The sequence below is a fragment of the Schistocerca gregaria genome, chromosome 6 (genome assembly GCF_023897955.1).
Source record: "Schistocerca gregaria isolate iqSchGreg1 chromosome 6, iqSchGreg1.2, whole genome shotgun sequence".
Classification (NCBI taxonomy): Eukaryota; Metazoa; Arthropoda; class Insecta; order Orthoptera; family Acrididae; genus Schistocerca; species Schistocerca gregaria.
The window spans coordinates 229708164-229724768 of record NC_064925.1 but is presented as its reverse complement, the minus strand read 5'-3'; the positions used below and the strand labels follow the sequence as shown (position 1 = coordinate 229724768).

The window sequence follows — 16605 nt, the reverse complement described above, 5'->3', positions numbered from 1 at the left end:
GTTATTAGGGGGCTCAGCCAAATGGGCACATAACAACCGCACCACATGCTCTGGTTATACATGCTGCAGACCTAGCAGGGGGTGGGGCTATGGTTTGGAAGTTAGAGGGGAAGAAGGGGGCGTAGGTGCTAGCGAGGGAGTTTCTCCCCAAACGGCTCCTTTAGGTAAGAAAAGTTAGAAGTGAGAGTCATCCCCATAGGGGGACCAAAAAGGAAAGATGAAACGGAAGAGGCAAGGTGTACAAACTATTAGAAAGCAGGTGGACAGCCCGGTCGACGTAAGTAAGAACAGCGAGAGAAGGGTAGGAGGCTACAGAGGGGAATGAACAAAGACGGGGAGGAAAGGGCACAGGTAATGAACTGCAGCCTGGGAAGGACGAATAGGGCGTATTACTTCGAGGACCCGTGTGAAATACGAGGGAACTCAGAAAAGGCGTGTGAGCCCCCCTTGGAGTAAAGTGATCCACGTTAATGTTTAACGTCTACATTGTATTCGATTTGCTGATGACATAGTAGTCTTAGCAGACGTTTAAGGAATATTAACTATGTTTTCAAAAACCAAAAACTGAAAATAAATACAAGACTAAAATGATGGTGATAGACAAATCGAAAAGGCAATCAAGGGCAAACATTGAGATAGTAAATACAATACTAATGCTACTTGCTAAGTTCTATGACAAATGACAACAGAAGTAAAATGGGTATTAAAGAAGCACTAGCCGGCCGGCGTGGCCAAGGGTTTCTAGGAGCTTCAATCCGGAATCGCGCTGCTGCTACGAATCCTGCCTCGGGCATGGATGTGTGTGATGTCCTTAGGCTAGTTAGGTTTAAGTAGTTCTAAGTCTAGGGGACTGATGAACTCAGATGTTAAGTCCCATAGTGCTCAGAGCCATTTGAACAATTTTTCCTCTTCCTACAATTTGTATTTAGTGCCGCTGCGATTCTACCACAGTTCCTTTGTATTCCACGGAATATTGTTTGCGCCTAGGTGCGCAAGTGACAGTACAGCAGCGCTAGCGGCGTCGTAGGTGACAGTATGGACGAGGGCAAGCTAGGCCGGGTGGCCAGTTCTGGCCTGCCGGTGTTGACGGCCGCATCGTTCCATTGGGGCACCGCAGGGATGAGGCAGAGTTTTGTAGTCAAGGGTCGTGACTGCCTATAGCTAGTGTGTCCGTTGTAGTTAAGCTCTGTGAAAGTGTCGAAATGCTTCTGTGGTGGTTTACTTCTACGTTACTGTTCATCGTCTTGGTTATTAGTTGAATTCAGTCACTATACTGGAGTAAGTAATTCGTAGCCACGATTTTGGTTAGGCTAGGCTGATCGTTCCCCTTGTCTTTCTTCAACATTGCTGGTCAGTTCGGGTTAAGTGGTAAATAGCGTCGTTGTAACGTTTATTTCTGCATATATGAAGATAGTAACTGTTCTCGAAAGAACAGATACCATTGATGACCGTGCAACTTCTTTAGAATAAATGATAATTAATTGAAACCCTCATCTGCCGACAGGTGTTGTTGATATACCTCGATGGGGACAGATGAAAATGTGTGCCCCAGCCCGGACTTGAACTCGGGACGGGCCGAGCGGTTCTAGGCGCTTCAGTCTGGTACCGCGCGACCGCTACGGTGGCAGGTTCTAATCCTGCCTTGGGAATGTATGTGTGTGATGTCCTTAGTTTAGTTAAGTTTAAGTTGTTCTAAGTTGTAGGGGACTGGTGACCTCAGATGTTAAGTCCCATAGTGCTCAGAGCCATTTGAACCACTTTTTTGGGACGGCAGACGCTCTATCCATCTGAGCCACAGGGAGTTATCGCTTGCACGCTTCCCGTGAGACCCACATTCCCAACTGTGCACAATATAAATACGTAATGTACCTAATAGGTATTTGCCCATCCACTCATTACTCGCGCACACTAAGGTGACGATTCCCGTAAGAGTTCGGGCAACCTGTGTGCATTCGCACAGACGAAGGTCAGTTTCTATCTTCAGAAGACAACGCTGACGATAACAAGCTGCGCGGTCTCCCCACGGTGGTTAACTGCGAGAACTGGCTAAGACAGTTACGTTGGTTCTTTAGCGTCTTGCTGGTGTCTTCTATCATATTAAAGTTCCGTTAACGACCGAATTGTTAGCGTTAGTCCTCAACTGTGTGTGACGTGTAGATTTTCTTTTCTTGGTTTGTAGTGCGGCTATTCTGAGACAACAGCTGCGCTTGATAAGGGTTGGGCTGATTTGAGAGAGGAGACCAAACTACGAGGTCATCCGTCTCATTGGATTAGAGACGTAAGTCGGCCGTGCCCTTTAAAAGGAACCATCCCGGCATTTACCTGAAGCGATTTAGGGAAATCACGGACAACCTAAATCAGGATGGCCGGACACGGGATTGAACTGTCGTCCTCCAGAATGCGAGTCCAGTGTGCTAACCACTGCGTCACCTCGTTCGGTGTATTTGACAACCTTCTTGTTGCTAAGGAGAACTACAAAAGCCTGTCCACCTTAGTAAAGTGTAGCTGCTACCGTTCCGAGGTGCTGCATTCGATTCTCCTTGCCCTGTTGGTGTGCGGCGAGGCCGTTGTGAAATGTTGTACGGATTGCCTCCGGCGGCAACATCGATAGCTAACAAACATTTCATTACTTGCAACGGAGTGTTAGTTCATGGACAATCGTAGTAGGCTGACGGAAAGAATCGTTACTCAGCAGTGATACCATTCTTGGCTATGGCGGTTCTGGATGGTCCGTATCTGGTCGTTTCGTTTGATGTAACCCAAAAGGGGGAGGTACATGTTGTCTGTCACGTGAGTACAGTGTGTTTTCAAAAATAAAAAAAACTGAAGCGTGGACTGTGGGAAGTTGCGACGTCCGTGTGCTGTGATGCGTGGTCACAGTGTCCTGGCATTGCAGGGCGTTGTATGGCAAGGGCCTTTATCATATTGTTTCTTTGAATTGGCTCCAAACACTTTTTCTGAAGTGTGTACGTCGTCTTTGGGAGTGGTTGTATTACTGAGTGTGTTCTTGAAATAGCGCGCTTCGCTTCTGTATAATAGTAAAAAGGTGCACGGTCGCAGTTAGTAAATTTTAAGTAACAGTGCTTGACCGCAACTGTTGCGCTGGGTACGGTCGCTCGGGCTTACATTATTTATTACATTATTACATTACATTACATTTATTACATTATCGTATTTTGCGCAGCGCCTTCAATGTCCGCACGGTTGCATCCTGGCTAGTTTCGGTCTCGCTTGCTTATCGGTTCTGAGCCTGTGACAATATAGCGCGCAATAATCACTGCTTGAATGTAATGGTGTGGGTTGTTTGGGGGAGGGATCAGACAGCGAGGTTATCGGTCTCATCGGATTAGGGAAGGATGGGGAACCATACCGGCATTTGCTTCGAGCGATTTAGGGAACTAACGGAAAATCTAAAACACAATGGCTGGACGCGGGATTGAACTGTCGTCCTCCCGAATGCGAGTCCAGTGTGCTAGCAACTGCGCCACCTCGCTCGGTGAATGTAGTGGTCACTGAGCTTGGCCAGTATTAAATTTAGTGTAGTAAGTTTTAAAAGTCTTGTTACTAAGCCCGGTTACCTTATTGTGTTTGAAGGTAGTAACCATGCGCTTGGTCAGTTGTAAGAAGCTTGTTGCTAACGGTTGACTCTGTTTTGCCTGCCATTCGTGTGTTTGATGGTTAACATCTTACCCTAGTATTGAAGTAGTTCTGTGATATTTATATTTATCGTGGGACTAAGTAGTTTAGCTTCGGGTATGGGCCACGCCTATAAGAGCTAAAAAGGCCCGATAAAAAAGTGCAACTGCTTCTTTGAAGGTTAAGCTGTTAAGGCCACTGTTGAATTTGCTAAGTTACTTCCAGGACGAAGGTGGTGATTGTGGTCTTACTTTGAGAGAAACTGCCGCAGCGTATTACACATTTGGTCTGGGTACAAGTCTCACCACCCGATTTTGAGGTCGGTCTTCCTGGGGTTCGCCCGAGACCAAGAGCTCCATCAGAATCGAGACGGCGTTCGCTTCCTGTCATCATACAGCGGACACAGGTGTTGAACATCTTGATTTTAATTGTTGAAACCGATCTATAGAAATTAAAAACATTGATTTCATTTTAGCCTGGACGCTTAATAATCTAACCCTCCAGTAGCAAGATTTCGACAACACTACAGAAACAAGAAATCAATTTATCAAGGTATTTATTCGGAGCTTTTTAGGCAGTAAGTGTGAAGTATGGATTCCGATAAAACAAGAAAAGGGAAAATCTGAAGCATTAGAGATGTGTATCTGAGTAGTAGCCACAAATGTATCCAGGACTCAGAGAAAGGCCAATGAAAAATACTAAAGGAAATCAGATTAAATCGACTTATGTTAATATCACACAGAGAAGAAGAACTATATTAACTGATCACCTAATTCGACATAACAGCCTCTTAAAACGAACTTTCTGGAAAAAATTTAAAAGATAGATCCAAAATATCCAGTTACGAGTACAAAGTTTTATCACTGAAATGAAATGGAGCAGCTACAACTAAATGGTAGAGATAGCGAGGGACAGAAAGACGGACAAACAAAGCGATGCGTTAGTGCATGGTAACAAAGCTTTTGATACGAGGAAACTTTAGGTTTAACATCGCGACGACATCGGGGTCATTAGGGGGAAACTTCGGATATGAGAGTAGTTATTTATTGACCTGCTGAAGCTCAACGGAGTGTTTTGCAGAACACAAAGGGTGTGTGAACCTGAATCGAAATTCATGCATAATAAAACGTTCTGAACCCTCGATATGCAGATTACGGGATGCACACAAGCCGCTGAAAGGAGTAGTTTTTAGATTTGTTTTGCAACCTTTCATTTTGCTTTGATCCTCTTAAGCAATCTGCAACATCCAGAGTAAAAGATCCATGTTGGAACTATCGGAAAGCATTTTATCTAGTGTTTCGGTGGCGCCAGTGAGCTCGTGAGAAAATTCGATTTTTGTCCGGTTGCATATGGGCCGCGAGTTTCTATGATCTGTGGCCGGCAAGGGATTGGGGCTGCAATTATAGATTCAGGTTAAGAAAATATTTCCTCATTCTTCATACAACACCGTCGACAGACAAGATCAGATGGAGCTTAGATTCAAACAAAGCTTAGCACCTAACTGACTGTAGGCTGGAAAAATTAACTTTCTGACAGATCACTATCTGCACAATAGCAGTATGTCAGTTTGCCAGAAACAACCACTTTCCGGCGGACAATAAAACAGTCTCAGGCGTGGCTCTGAGCACTATGGGACATCACACACATCCATGCCCGAGGCAGGATTCGAACCTGCGGCCGTAGCGGTCGCGCGGTTCCTGACCGAAGCGCCTAGAACCGCTCGGCCACTTTGGCCGACGAGACATCGATGTAATAGAAAGTGTGTAGACGACATGAGAAATACGCAGAAACTTTGTGGATGCCAATTGCTAAAGCATTAAATTCATGGTAAAGTCCAGAACTAACTTTCTTCCGGCTGCTAATGTCTAACGTCCGACAACGATGACGATATTATAAATATCAGACTAAAGAAATAGTTATTGCAGATGTTTCATTTCACAAATAGTTACAGACATGACTAATGTGTAATTTAAATGAATTTCTGTTTTTAGTTCTCATAAAATTGCCTTTTAACCTCAGGCCTGGATCCATTCGGTAGAGCACAGATCACTGGTTCGAGCTAACCATAAATAGTTGGCGCGAACGCTGCAGTGGCAAAGTTGGCGTCCGGCCCACATCGGAGTCGGGAAGTGGGGAGGGCACTGAGGAGAGGCAGGGGGAGGGGGAAGGGCAAGAGCAAGGGTAAGGTCGAATAAATCAGCTAGCTAGGGCCGACTGTGAATGAGTCTAGCGATACTGGTAGCAGATTTCACGTTGTTCGTTGTTATTCCTACTTGCAGTGCTTGCGATTGACGTAGCTTTAACATTAACAACGCCTTTACTGGTGACATCAAACAGTGGCTCCTGCATCTGTATACGGAGCTCGTGAACAAGCACGGTTATTGACATTCCTTTTTCTTTCGTCTAAGAATCATTGACTGGTAACAAGTTTTGTACACCACCAGCGATTTAGAAACAATGTCACACGGAAGACTGTCAACGATCTTTCCTTCGCGGATTTCCTTCCCTTCACTGCACGGAAAAGCTATGTGGATTTCCTTCCCTTCACTGCACGGAAAAGCTATGTACATGTTTGTACTGAACCAAACATATGCATAATGGTTACTTTAAACTTACGATACAAAATGAGATGATTACTTTTTTTTAACAAAATCGATGTCTTAGCTTCGTACGAACTATTTTTCCGTTAATATGAATTGAAATTCAGCGCCCACGTCGTACATATCTACAGAAAGAAAAATAAAAACATCCTGAATATTTCCTGTAACTTAAATATCTAGATGCGAAAATCGGGTACGTGGGGGAATATCTGTTCGTTTTGGTACCATTCTAAATTTCGACCTCTTCGTAGAGTTCACGTTCAACTCGCTTTTTTCGTGCCATATTTAAACTTGGAATAAGGCAACTCTTTCAATATCTTTTTGTAAAATATCAAAAAATTGATTTTTCACGTATCTACAATTGTCCCACCATCAATGGAGACAGGCGTTCTTGTCTCCATTGCGTTTTTCAAATCAACACGGACAACACACTCATGTATGACCGTCCAATTCTTTCACCCTTTCGTAGTATCTTTCATTGGAGCCAAGAACCCTAAATTGTTCTAGGAGCATGGAGCAAACGTCAATTTCGTGAACACGAATACCTGATTAATCAGTATCAGCGTGTTTGACGCAACATTTAGCGCCAAGAAAACTACAAAAGAAAAGTTCTATTTTCTGCAATGTTGTTGACAGTTTCTAGAACTTCGTGTCTTGTAGCTAAAAGAACAAGGGTAACCGTCTAAAGTTCAAAGCTGCCAGTTTTAATGATAAACATGTACTGACTGTATTTACAAGTTCTCCTTAAATAAAACCATCTGTTGACAGCATTAAAGTCGATGTGTTGACTTGAAACTTCATGGAAGATGAAAAATGTGCACCAAACCTTTGCACTTGGCCCTGAAAGACAAAGGCCCTAGGTTCGCGTCTCGGTCCGGAACACAGTTCTAATCTGCCAGCTATTTTCATATCAGCGCACATTCCACTAGGATTTGCTAAATTGTTGCAGCTGTCGGTAAGCACACTGAGTTTGTGTTCTCATAGCGCAAAAATATTTCCATTGTGAAAAGACAGAAGAAAACAACATTGTTTTATTCCTGACTTGACAAATATCTAAACCAGTCATTTCGTTTAATAAAGCTTTCGTTGATGTTTCTGAATCTCGGCTTTCCGACATTTTCTTTCTAAGCTTCCGTAAGTAATTGTACATTTGTTAAATTTGCAAGGTGCTGTAACCAAAAAATCTATAGGCATCTTTCAACTTCGTCTCTGATCATACATAAGGAGGCTGCCAGTATTCATCCAGGCACTCTTTTTAGTAATTTTCGGTGTTAGTTGAGTGATAACGTGTCAAAAATACACAAAATCGTGCGGTTCAGTAGAAAGATAGCTCGTAAATAGGTATGCGTCCTCATGTAATTGTCAAATGTTAATAAACAAATATTGTGAAAATAAACAATTCGGACAATGGGGCAATGAAACTTCATTCTTAATTATTTGGACAAGTATGAGCATCATATGCGCTCTCTAGTAGAAGCGCGCGTTGTGTAATTATACGACTTGTTTCTCCTTGTCTTCTAACTTTTTTCCATCGTCCCGCCGCGTGGTCTACAAGGCCGCAGTGGAAATGATCACAGCCAGAGATATTGCTGGTTTGCTGAATATCCCAGGAAGTAAGTTTGGGTGTAACACAAGGAGGTCGCAGGCGGATGGTAATGTAAAATACGACCTTCAGAAAGGAATCCAAGGAAGGATTAATCGTAATTCTCGATTAAGAGCAAATAAAACTACAAAGTAGCCGTTGCAAACATGCGATAAGCAAGTTAATCACCTGTATGAAGGGTTATCAAAGAAGAACATTGTGAGTGCCATGAAAAAAAAAGTCATACGTGAGCTAAGATAACCGGGCAAAGGGCTCCAGTTAAGAAGGAGCCATGTCATCCAAGGGCGGGAGTAGAGAGGTGTTGTTAATATTTGCTGATGAGAGCAAATTCAAACTTGCCTTAATGACAGGAGAACTATGGTGTGACTATAGCCACGTGGTGAGAGCCAAGATACACATTTGCAATCAAGCTTTATGATGCAGGACAGTATTTCATCGTGTGGTGTGGGAGAGATTATTTTAGTGACGGTGCTTCAAACAAGGAGAGCTATGTCACAACATACTGACGCCAAATATGCACAGGAGTGTAGAAAAGTTGTGAATTAGATCTACATACAAATTTGTCCAAGACAGCTACATGGAACAAACAATTTCTTGTAAAGTAGTGGCTTTTGTACCCATTATGGAGACATCATCTCAATCGGCAGTCCTTAATCCATAGATCTTATGGGACGATCTTGGTAGCAAGTTACAGGTTTAACCAGCTCGAAAGAGTACCTGTAAAAGAAGCTAACGAAATGATAGGAAGCAACAGAGGATGAGTTCACCGCAAAAGTTGTTGGTAACGTAAAAGAGCGTTTGAAAGCGCCTATAAAGCAGAAAGGATATCACACGTATTTAATTCAAATGTTACTCCTGTATTCAAGAACAATTATTGTAATTGAAGATTGAAGACACTATAGTGTTGGGCTGTGAAATAGTGAAATATTATTTCACAAAGTATGGCCTCGTTATCTTACTGAACAAACTATACATCACACTTTTTATTTATTAAGCGATTGCTGTTTTATTCACTGCAGTCCTGTTTGCTTGTTATGTGAAAATACAGCACATGTTACTAATAGAAACAGTGGAGTGACAGAGTTTTAATATATGTATTAATCTTACACAGATACCAGGCCTGTTTAAAGTTCACTGTTCGCACATCGTCTGTGCTGCATTCCATACCGCTATCTGACGGATCAGTTTTATCAGTTACCCTTTGATCCGTATTACACTGTAAAAGCTCTTTGTGAATTTTTTTATCGAAGGCGCAATAAAAAATCTTTAGCAGTGCACTATAGTACATTTATGATATCTCTGTATCTTATAAAAATGTATGTATGATGTATGTATCTATCTATGTTCAACATCTCAACTACTGGACCGCTTTAAGCAGAACTGATCACTTGCAATCCGAAAAGAATCATCTACTCTCGAAGGGTTTGTGGCGGTGAAAAAGAAACGTAACGATTCGCTCGAAAATAAACCATGGATATATTCATCCAACATTTGATGATGACAGCACTTAACGACTTGCACAACCTTTAAGCAAAGTGCAAACCATTTCTAAATTTTTTATCGCTTACATGCTTAACAAAAAATACTTGACACGTTAACTCATTTGTAAAGTAATGAGAAGCTCGGAGTTTGTTTTATACAAGGAAGTTCGATCCTCAAAGGAATCGAGGATATGGTTACTAAATATATGGAAAGAAGCATAGTGGGTATTACAACTGTAAGTAGGCTCTTTAGGATTTTTTATTGGTAACGCCGCCGCCACGTAGCGCTCTGTACGAAAATCACTGGCTGTGCCGTGTGCAGTCTGTGGCTGGTTTGCATTGTTGTCTGCCATTGTAGAGCTGGGCAGCGGCAGCTGGATGCTAACAGCGCGTAGCGTTGCGCAGTTGGAGGTGAGCCGCCAGCAGTGGTGGTCGTGGGGAGAGAGATGGCGGAGTTTTGAAATTTGTAAGAATTAATTTCATGAACTGATATATATATATAGCTGGCAGTAGTGGCGCTCGCTGTATTGCAGTAGTTCGAGTAACGAAGATTTTTGGTGAGGTAAGTGATTTGTGAAAGGTATAGGTTAATGTTAGTCAGGGTCATTCTTTTGTAGGGATTATTGAAAGTCACATTGCGTTGCGCTAAAAATATTGTGTGTCAGTTTAAGCACAATCTTGTATAATTGTTCAAAGGGGACGTTTCACAACCACTGGTGACTCTGAAGTATAACTCAGAAGCATCTCAGCAAATTCAACCAAATTTGTTAGGCACATTAGCTATTATTATTTATATAAAGACACTGCGCTGTGTACGAGAAGGGCTGACGTAAAAATGTTCAAAAATAAGCTTTGATTTTATTTCTTTTATTTGATTGACATGGAATACTTTAAAAAGTATCGAGTACAATTTGTCCTGCTCATTTCCGCGTGTCAGCCAGATACCAGTACGGAATGAGTACTTTAGAGAGCCAATAATATTATCAATGTGTTTTGGGACCTAAGATCAGGCTACACGGGGGAATACCACAGTCAAATTTAATATCCTCTCTAGAGTCATATGGTTTAATACTGCAGAGAAACAAACACATGAGTGCGGTTCACGTCATATAAACATGTGTTCAATATCTACTAACAAGGGAACCTCCCCATCGCACCCCCCTGATTTAGTTACAAGTTGGTACAGTGGGTAGACCATGAAAAACGGAACACAGATCAATCGAGAAAACAGGAAGAAGTTGTGTGGAACTATGAAAAAAATAAGCAAAATGTACAAACTGAGTAGTCCATGCGCAAAATAGGCAACATCAAGGACAGTGTGAGCTAAGGAGCGCCGTGGTCCCGTGGTTAGCGTGAGTGGCTAGTTCAAGTTAAGATGGATTAATGAGAATATTTCTCTCGACACTCACTAGGAAACAACACAATGATTTAAATTTCGGCGCCAAAAATACATTGCCTCTCTTAGTGGCTACGCGAAACTGACGCGTTGCCAACCTGTGAGCAATAGATAAGCACCACCGTGGCTGCCGCTTGCCCTGATCTTTAGCCCAGCGTCAACAAAGACAGACTTGTCTTACGTAGCCTCGGAGATAACATTACATTGCCGAAGTTCTTCTGGAATGAATAAATACCCGAGCAATACCGTGTTCCACAGCTAGTTTTTTTAAATAAAACTTAGAGCTTGGTAACAGCATTTGTCAAAGATCTGTCGAAGAACTTTGACAATGCAATGTTATCTCCGAGGCGACGTAAGAGAAGTTTCTTCGTTGACGCTGGGCTAAAGGCCAGGTTACGCGGCAGCCATGGTGGTGGTTATCTATTGCTCATAGGTTGGCAACGCGTCAGTTTGGCGTAGTCAATAAGAAAGGCATTGCAATTGTGGCGCCGAAATTTAAATCATTGTGTTGTTTCCTAGTGAGTTTCGAGAGAAATATTTTGTTACTATTGTTTATACGTCTAGCGGTGACTGCAGTTTAATTATAAGGAATTAACCCAGTCGCTTTTATTTATAAAGCATCGTCTGTTGTTATTGGTGTTGAAGTCAGCTCAAGAAGAATAACCAATAGCAACAGATTTTTTACAGGTGCTGCGAAGGATGGCCACGCAAACAACGAGACATTTTGTGATTATGGACTAATCTAAAGTGGGCTGCCGTTGGTGTGTATCTCATGGATTAATTACAGAGACACTAAAATGTATCGAATGTGGTAGTGAAATGGATACTCAATCGAACTGCGCGAGTATACTGAGCAAGCAGATAAATGTTTTTTTAATTAAATCATGAGAGAACGCAAGAGGGTCAAAGTTTATTCACAACAGAGTCGCACTTTCGGTATATTGATGAACATTGCTCCACGCACCTCCTCACACGATTTAATTAGAAACATTGATCCACCTCCCATTTAAGTTAATTAAAAGACATTGATCCACTTTCTCATTGTGCTCGCACAGATCGATTCCATACCAACACATAGCAGAGAACTATTTCACAGTTTTTTCGAACATATTAAGGGTTGCGATGCTGTTCTTGGTTTGCAGATTTAAGCGCAGTTGTTTATAGAAATGTTTCACCCTTTCTTCCGAATTTCTTACTTCGAAACTGGTCGCCTGCTTGCTGCTTTCTCATTGGCTGCTTAACAAAAACAGCTGACACCTTTTGCTCCCGACATACCTCAGGGTAGAGATGGGTAAACGAAAACACGTAGCTGTTTCGAAACAAATGAAACAGTACAATGTAATGTTTCGATAAGCTGTTTCGAAGCAGTGAAACAGTTTGTGTTTTGTAATCTAATATCCCGACACATTTTGTCATCTTGAATGTCTACTGTATAAGTATGTCCATATAAACACAAATGAGGTGCGACGGCGCTAATCATATCGCAGAAAGTATGAAACTATCACTTAGGTGTCTTGGCAGTTTCGTATTTCCTGCAGCAAATGCGCTGCTTTCGTGTCGTGTGACTTTCATACTTTTCAATTGGTTGAGGACAGCCATAGATGAAGACAGAAGAACCACCACGAACGGAACTGGAGGTGGGAGCAAACTGCAGAAACAACGGATATGCTACTGGGATTCCCACATTCCGTTACTATGGGTAATATACCCGTCCTGCTAATTTTCATGCACACAAAGGGAATCATTGTGGATAAAAGGCACAGTGACTATAGACTCACAAATAACGCCAAATAATTCGAATAAATAACCAAATATAACAGAAAAAAATTTTGTCTTTCAAGGTGTTTCGAACCGTTACTATAAATTCACCATGCTTCCCAGCCCTTCCCGTTCACCATTACACTATCAGTAATATGTCAAACACATTGCTTGCAATTATACCTACATCAAATTTATGTATATGTCTAATAACTTCACTGTACGCCTGTTTTTATTCAAACTGTTGTAGGCTTACTTGCGTTTCTTAATACGATTACTGCACATGAACAGAGAAGCGTATGTTATTAAAAAAAGTGTAATTTAACTAAATGATTTTCACATATTTATTATTTTGAATGTGAATAGTATGCGTTGTATTATTGTTTGGTTAGTGTTTATTAAGCAGATGTTATGCCATTTCGGAATAGGATAGTCAGCTAGAAACGAAGCTTTATTTTCGTATATCTTAAGCTTCATGCTATTGCTTGTCAAAAAGATTTCGACACTCTTGAAAGTGTTTCATGAAGTGGTATGTTGTGTTTCAGTACCTGTGCCGAGCCCGTATCTAGTCCGACACAGAGCGGAATGAAACATCGCTGTTTCGACACAATTAGTCCGTTCCAAGCACAGGTGGACTGCAACAGCATTATTTTGAAACAACGATACAGTTTCTGTGTCTGGCTCAAGATCGATTCTGGTCCGGTTATCCGAGACAGGGGCGGAATGAAACACCACTATTTCGAAACAATGAACCACAGCCGTTCCGGAACATTGAAACAGTTCCACGTATCGATACACTGTATCGAAACATAGAAACAGTGGCCAAGTCTACCTCAAGGGAAGTGTTGACAACATTCCTACACGAAACACGTATGTACGCCACTCGCGCTATTCTAGACTTTTATCCACAAGCTGTCACCTGCTGAAAATTTACCTCAAAAATATTAGTTTCATATTGCGCAACACATAGTTCATTGCCTGTGCGGTATGAGAACCATACAGTTTAGAAAATAAGACCAGCAGGTTGAGAAATACTTGGCGGCAAGTTCCTTGCCAGTATTCGGAGGAAACGTTGCTTTCTGATTTCAACAACTTCTCAAATCCTAAAGCACCCGAGTACAACAAAGTTTCTCGCTTCCTGTATTTATTTCACTTGTTCAATTCTGCCTGTATCCAAAGGTTCACAGTTGTTTGCACTAACATTAATAAGACCCTGGCGCCCTACTTTTCATCGCGTTTATGACAATTTTCAAGTGGCTAAAATACTATGTTAAAATTCATGTCACTCTCCATAATTATTCATATGTATAGTACTCGACTCATTCATGAGAGCATCGGTAGGCCATATCACTTTGAACAAGACGTGCGTATTAAGGACTGTACTACTCAAATTAACCTTTACATCGAGAAAATCCTCCTAACTTGCTTGTGAAGTGTACAGACATTTGCAAAAATTTGTGCAGGGATGGAAAGGGGAGGACGACACATTGTAACATTGTCATTTTTTTATATAAATGAGTAGCTCAGTTGTCATTATCGAGACGTGTTATGCCACAAGGACTAAACTGTGTAGGTAACACAAAAACTTATTATACCTCAGATATTGTTATCCACTCACTTCTAGAAGAATGTGATAATCCTTTAATAAATGAAAAATCTGCACTCCAGATTCCAAGAGGGAGCCTAAAGCGCCCCCTGTTGCCACTGCTGCCCCCACCCCCCTCCACCCAAATATTTCGGACGCCAATGGTGAAGCAGGTGAGCATGAAAGGCAAATTCGTTGTTGAAAAAGGATTAAGACAGTGTTACAGTCAGTTACTACTGCTCTTTAACTTATGAATAACGCTATAGAGACGGCATATGACGTACTAAATGTATCAGAAAAGGGATAAAGTACAAGGGAAATAGATACCAACTAATGGTGCACAGAATATACAGCACTTTTTGCCGAAAATAAATAACTATCTAAATAAACATAGAAATTCTAATTTGAGTCTACAGATAAGAAAATTAACGAAAAATTATTGAAGATAAAACAACGAAGAATAGAAAATAGCTTACGACACGTGTGAAGACAAAACAGAAGAGTGGAATGACTTTTTAAGAAGCAAGTTTATATCACAAAGTTTAAGCACAGAGTATATCATGACTTAGTGTGGAAAAAGCTTTCTTCAAATAATGAACGTTGTCATCAAGTATTTACATGGAACAGAGGAGGCCGAATGGTGAGACAATAGAAGTAGAACATAGCGTTTTAAACAAGTGAAGTATCGATTGTAGGGAAAGCCAGTCAAATTATTCGAAATTTTGTGCTGCAGAATTAATTATTCGAAAATTGGTGCTGCAGAATGTTGTTACGTATTATACAGAAAGATAAAACATGAAATTAGGAGGCATAAAAAATAATAGCGATGATTAGAAGCGTGTGCTGAATTTTAACCAGACCATAGAAGAAATTAATGGGCTATCTGTTAAAACAACCACTGGTAAGACCAACACTACAATAAATGGAAGGTGCAAAAAACTGCAGTAGCAGACAAAACAAATAGTACAAAAAAGGCTGAATTTCGTTTATACTGATGTAAAAGATTTCTAAAGTTGAAAAGATTACAGGACAACTTGGTGGCAAATGTGGTATTAGAACGAATTTGTGAGGAAATAAGTCTATGAAAACTGAATATCGGAAAAAGTGACAAGTTACTGGCACATCTGCAAAGGCATCCTGAAACCTGAAATAAAAACGTGCCACACAGAGGAAAGGTTCAAGAGCCAGGGTAACGGCCTAAGACATATAACAAATTTCAAAATTTTTGTTGCTTTCGAAATTAATAAACAAACATTTTGCACTAGAAAGAAAGTGGGTGGATAAAACATAGAACCAACAGACACGAAAAATAACAGCAGAGAAAAGAAATATCGAAAACACTATTACCGAAAGATGAGGTATTTTAGTAAGACTTTGGTCAGAATATTTTCAGAAATGAATATTAAACTGCGAGGAGAAAATGAGAAGAAAATTCATAGTGGCACAGAAAGAGTGAAGTTTGTGAAAGTACAGTATAAGTATGTTATGTCTATTACGTACACATATAAGAATTATTAGCACAAAATAGGAAGTCATAGATGTAATAACACTTGTCGCCAAGGCTGGCGGCTTCGAAGCAAAGAAGGAGGCAACAAGCATCGTCAAATTCAAGCATTAACAGGTAACACAGGACGTAACGGCACAGTTTTCGCACACTTTTTGAACATGCCGACCTGTAGCACTTTCATTATTACCTGTATCAGACGCTAGAACAGCACTCTCAAGATCTTCCAGAATAGTTTACAGCACTTCCGCGGAAAGAAACTGTATGCCGTTACTCTCAGCTGCAGGAAAGCACTATTCGTGCAACATCTTCTATACAAACAGCACTCCCTCTGTAAATTAACACATTGGTAGAACCACAATGTAGGACACAGTTATATAGTCACTTTAACTCACTGACGTAGACGCGGCATTCCCCCGTTTATCTAATACAAGTACGTAGATAGCAACGAGACTCTTCCGGTTGCAGGGCAGCCACTCCCCACAACACGTACTGGTTATTTGGTGATATTGCGAACTTGTGTTGCCTCCAGCGTCTGAAATAGTACGCAGATAAACAAACGTAGAATGGGCGACGCCGTCGGTTGTCTCGTGACTATTGAGCTGTGCTTTCATTTCGTCCGCGACAGTGTTTTGTCGACACGCGCAGCGGCTGCGTATGTTTGCAGCACTGACATACGCCTGCCCTTGGCGCTAGCCAGTCACGGGAGATGCACTTGATTGCTATGAGTCAGTCCCTGAATGACGCAATACTTGCCTTCCGCAGTGCTGCGCTAGTACTTACTAGAGCGCGTGACACTGTTGTTCGACACGGCGTACACTGGATCAATAAAGCCAATGTCTATTTGAAATTCACCGACCTATGCAATACAATTCGTAGTCATCATACACGATATTCTTAAATGCCTGGATAGAAGGCAGTGAACGTTCAGTGCCCCACCTACGAAACACCAACGATCACGCGATCTGGCGACAGATCGCGTGATCTGGCTTGTCACTTGTACTTAATCACTTGTACTTAATCACTTATCACTTGTACTTGT

General features: G+C 41.4%; 1 protein-coding gene across 1 annotated transcript in view; it reads right to left on the bottom strand.

The window, feature by feature from the left end:
- The window catches only part of LOC126278973 (uncharacterized), a 66525-nt gene extending 50291 nt beyond the window's left edge, over window positions 1-16234 (bottom strand). The window contains exon 1 of the mRNA XM_049979268.1: window positions 15754-16234. The gene's annotated coding sequence lies outside the window, so the exon portion shown is untranslated. The remainder of the gene's footprint in view (window positions 1-15753) is intronic.
- Between the last annotated feature and the right edge of the window lie 371 nt (window positions 16235-16605).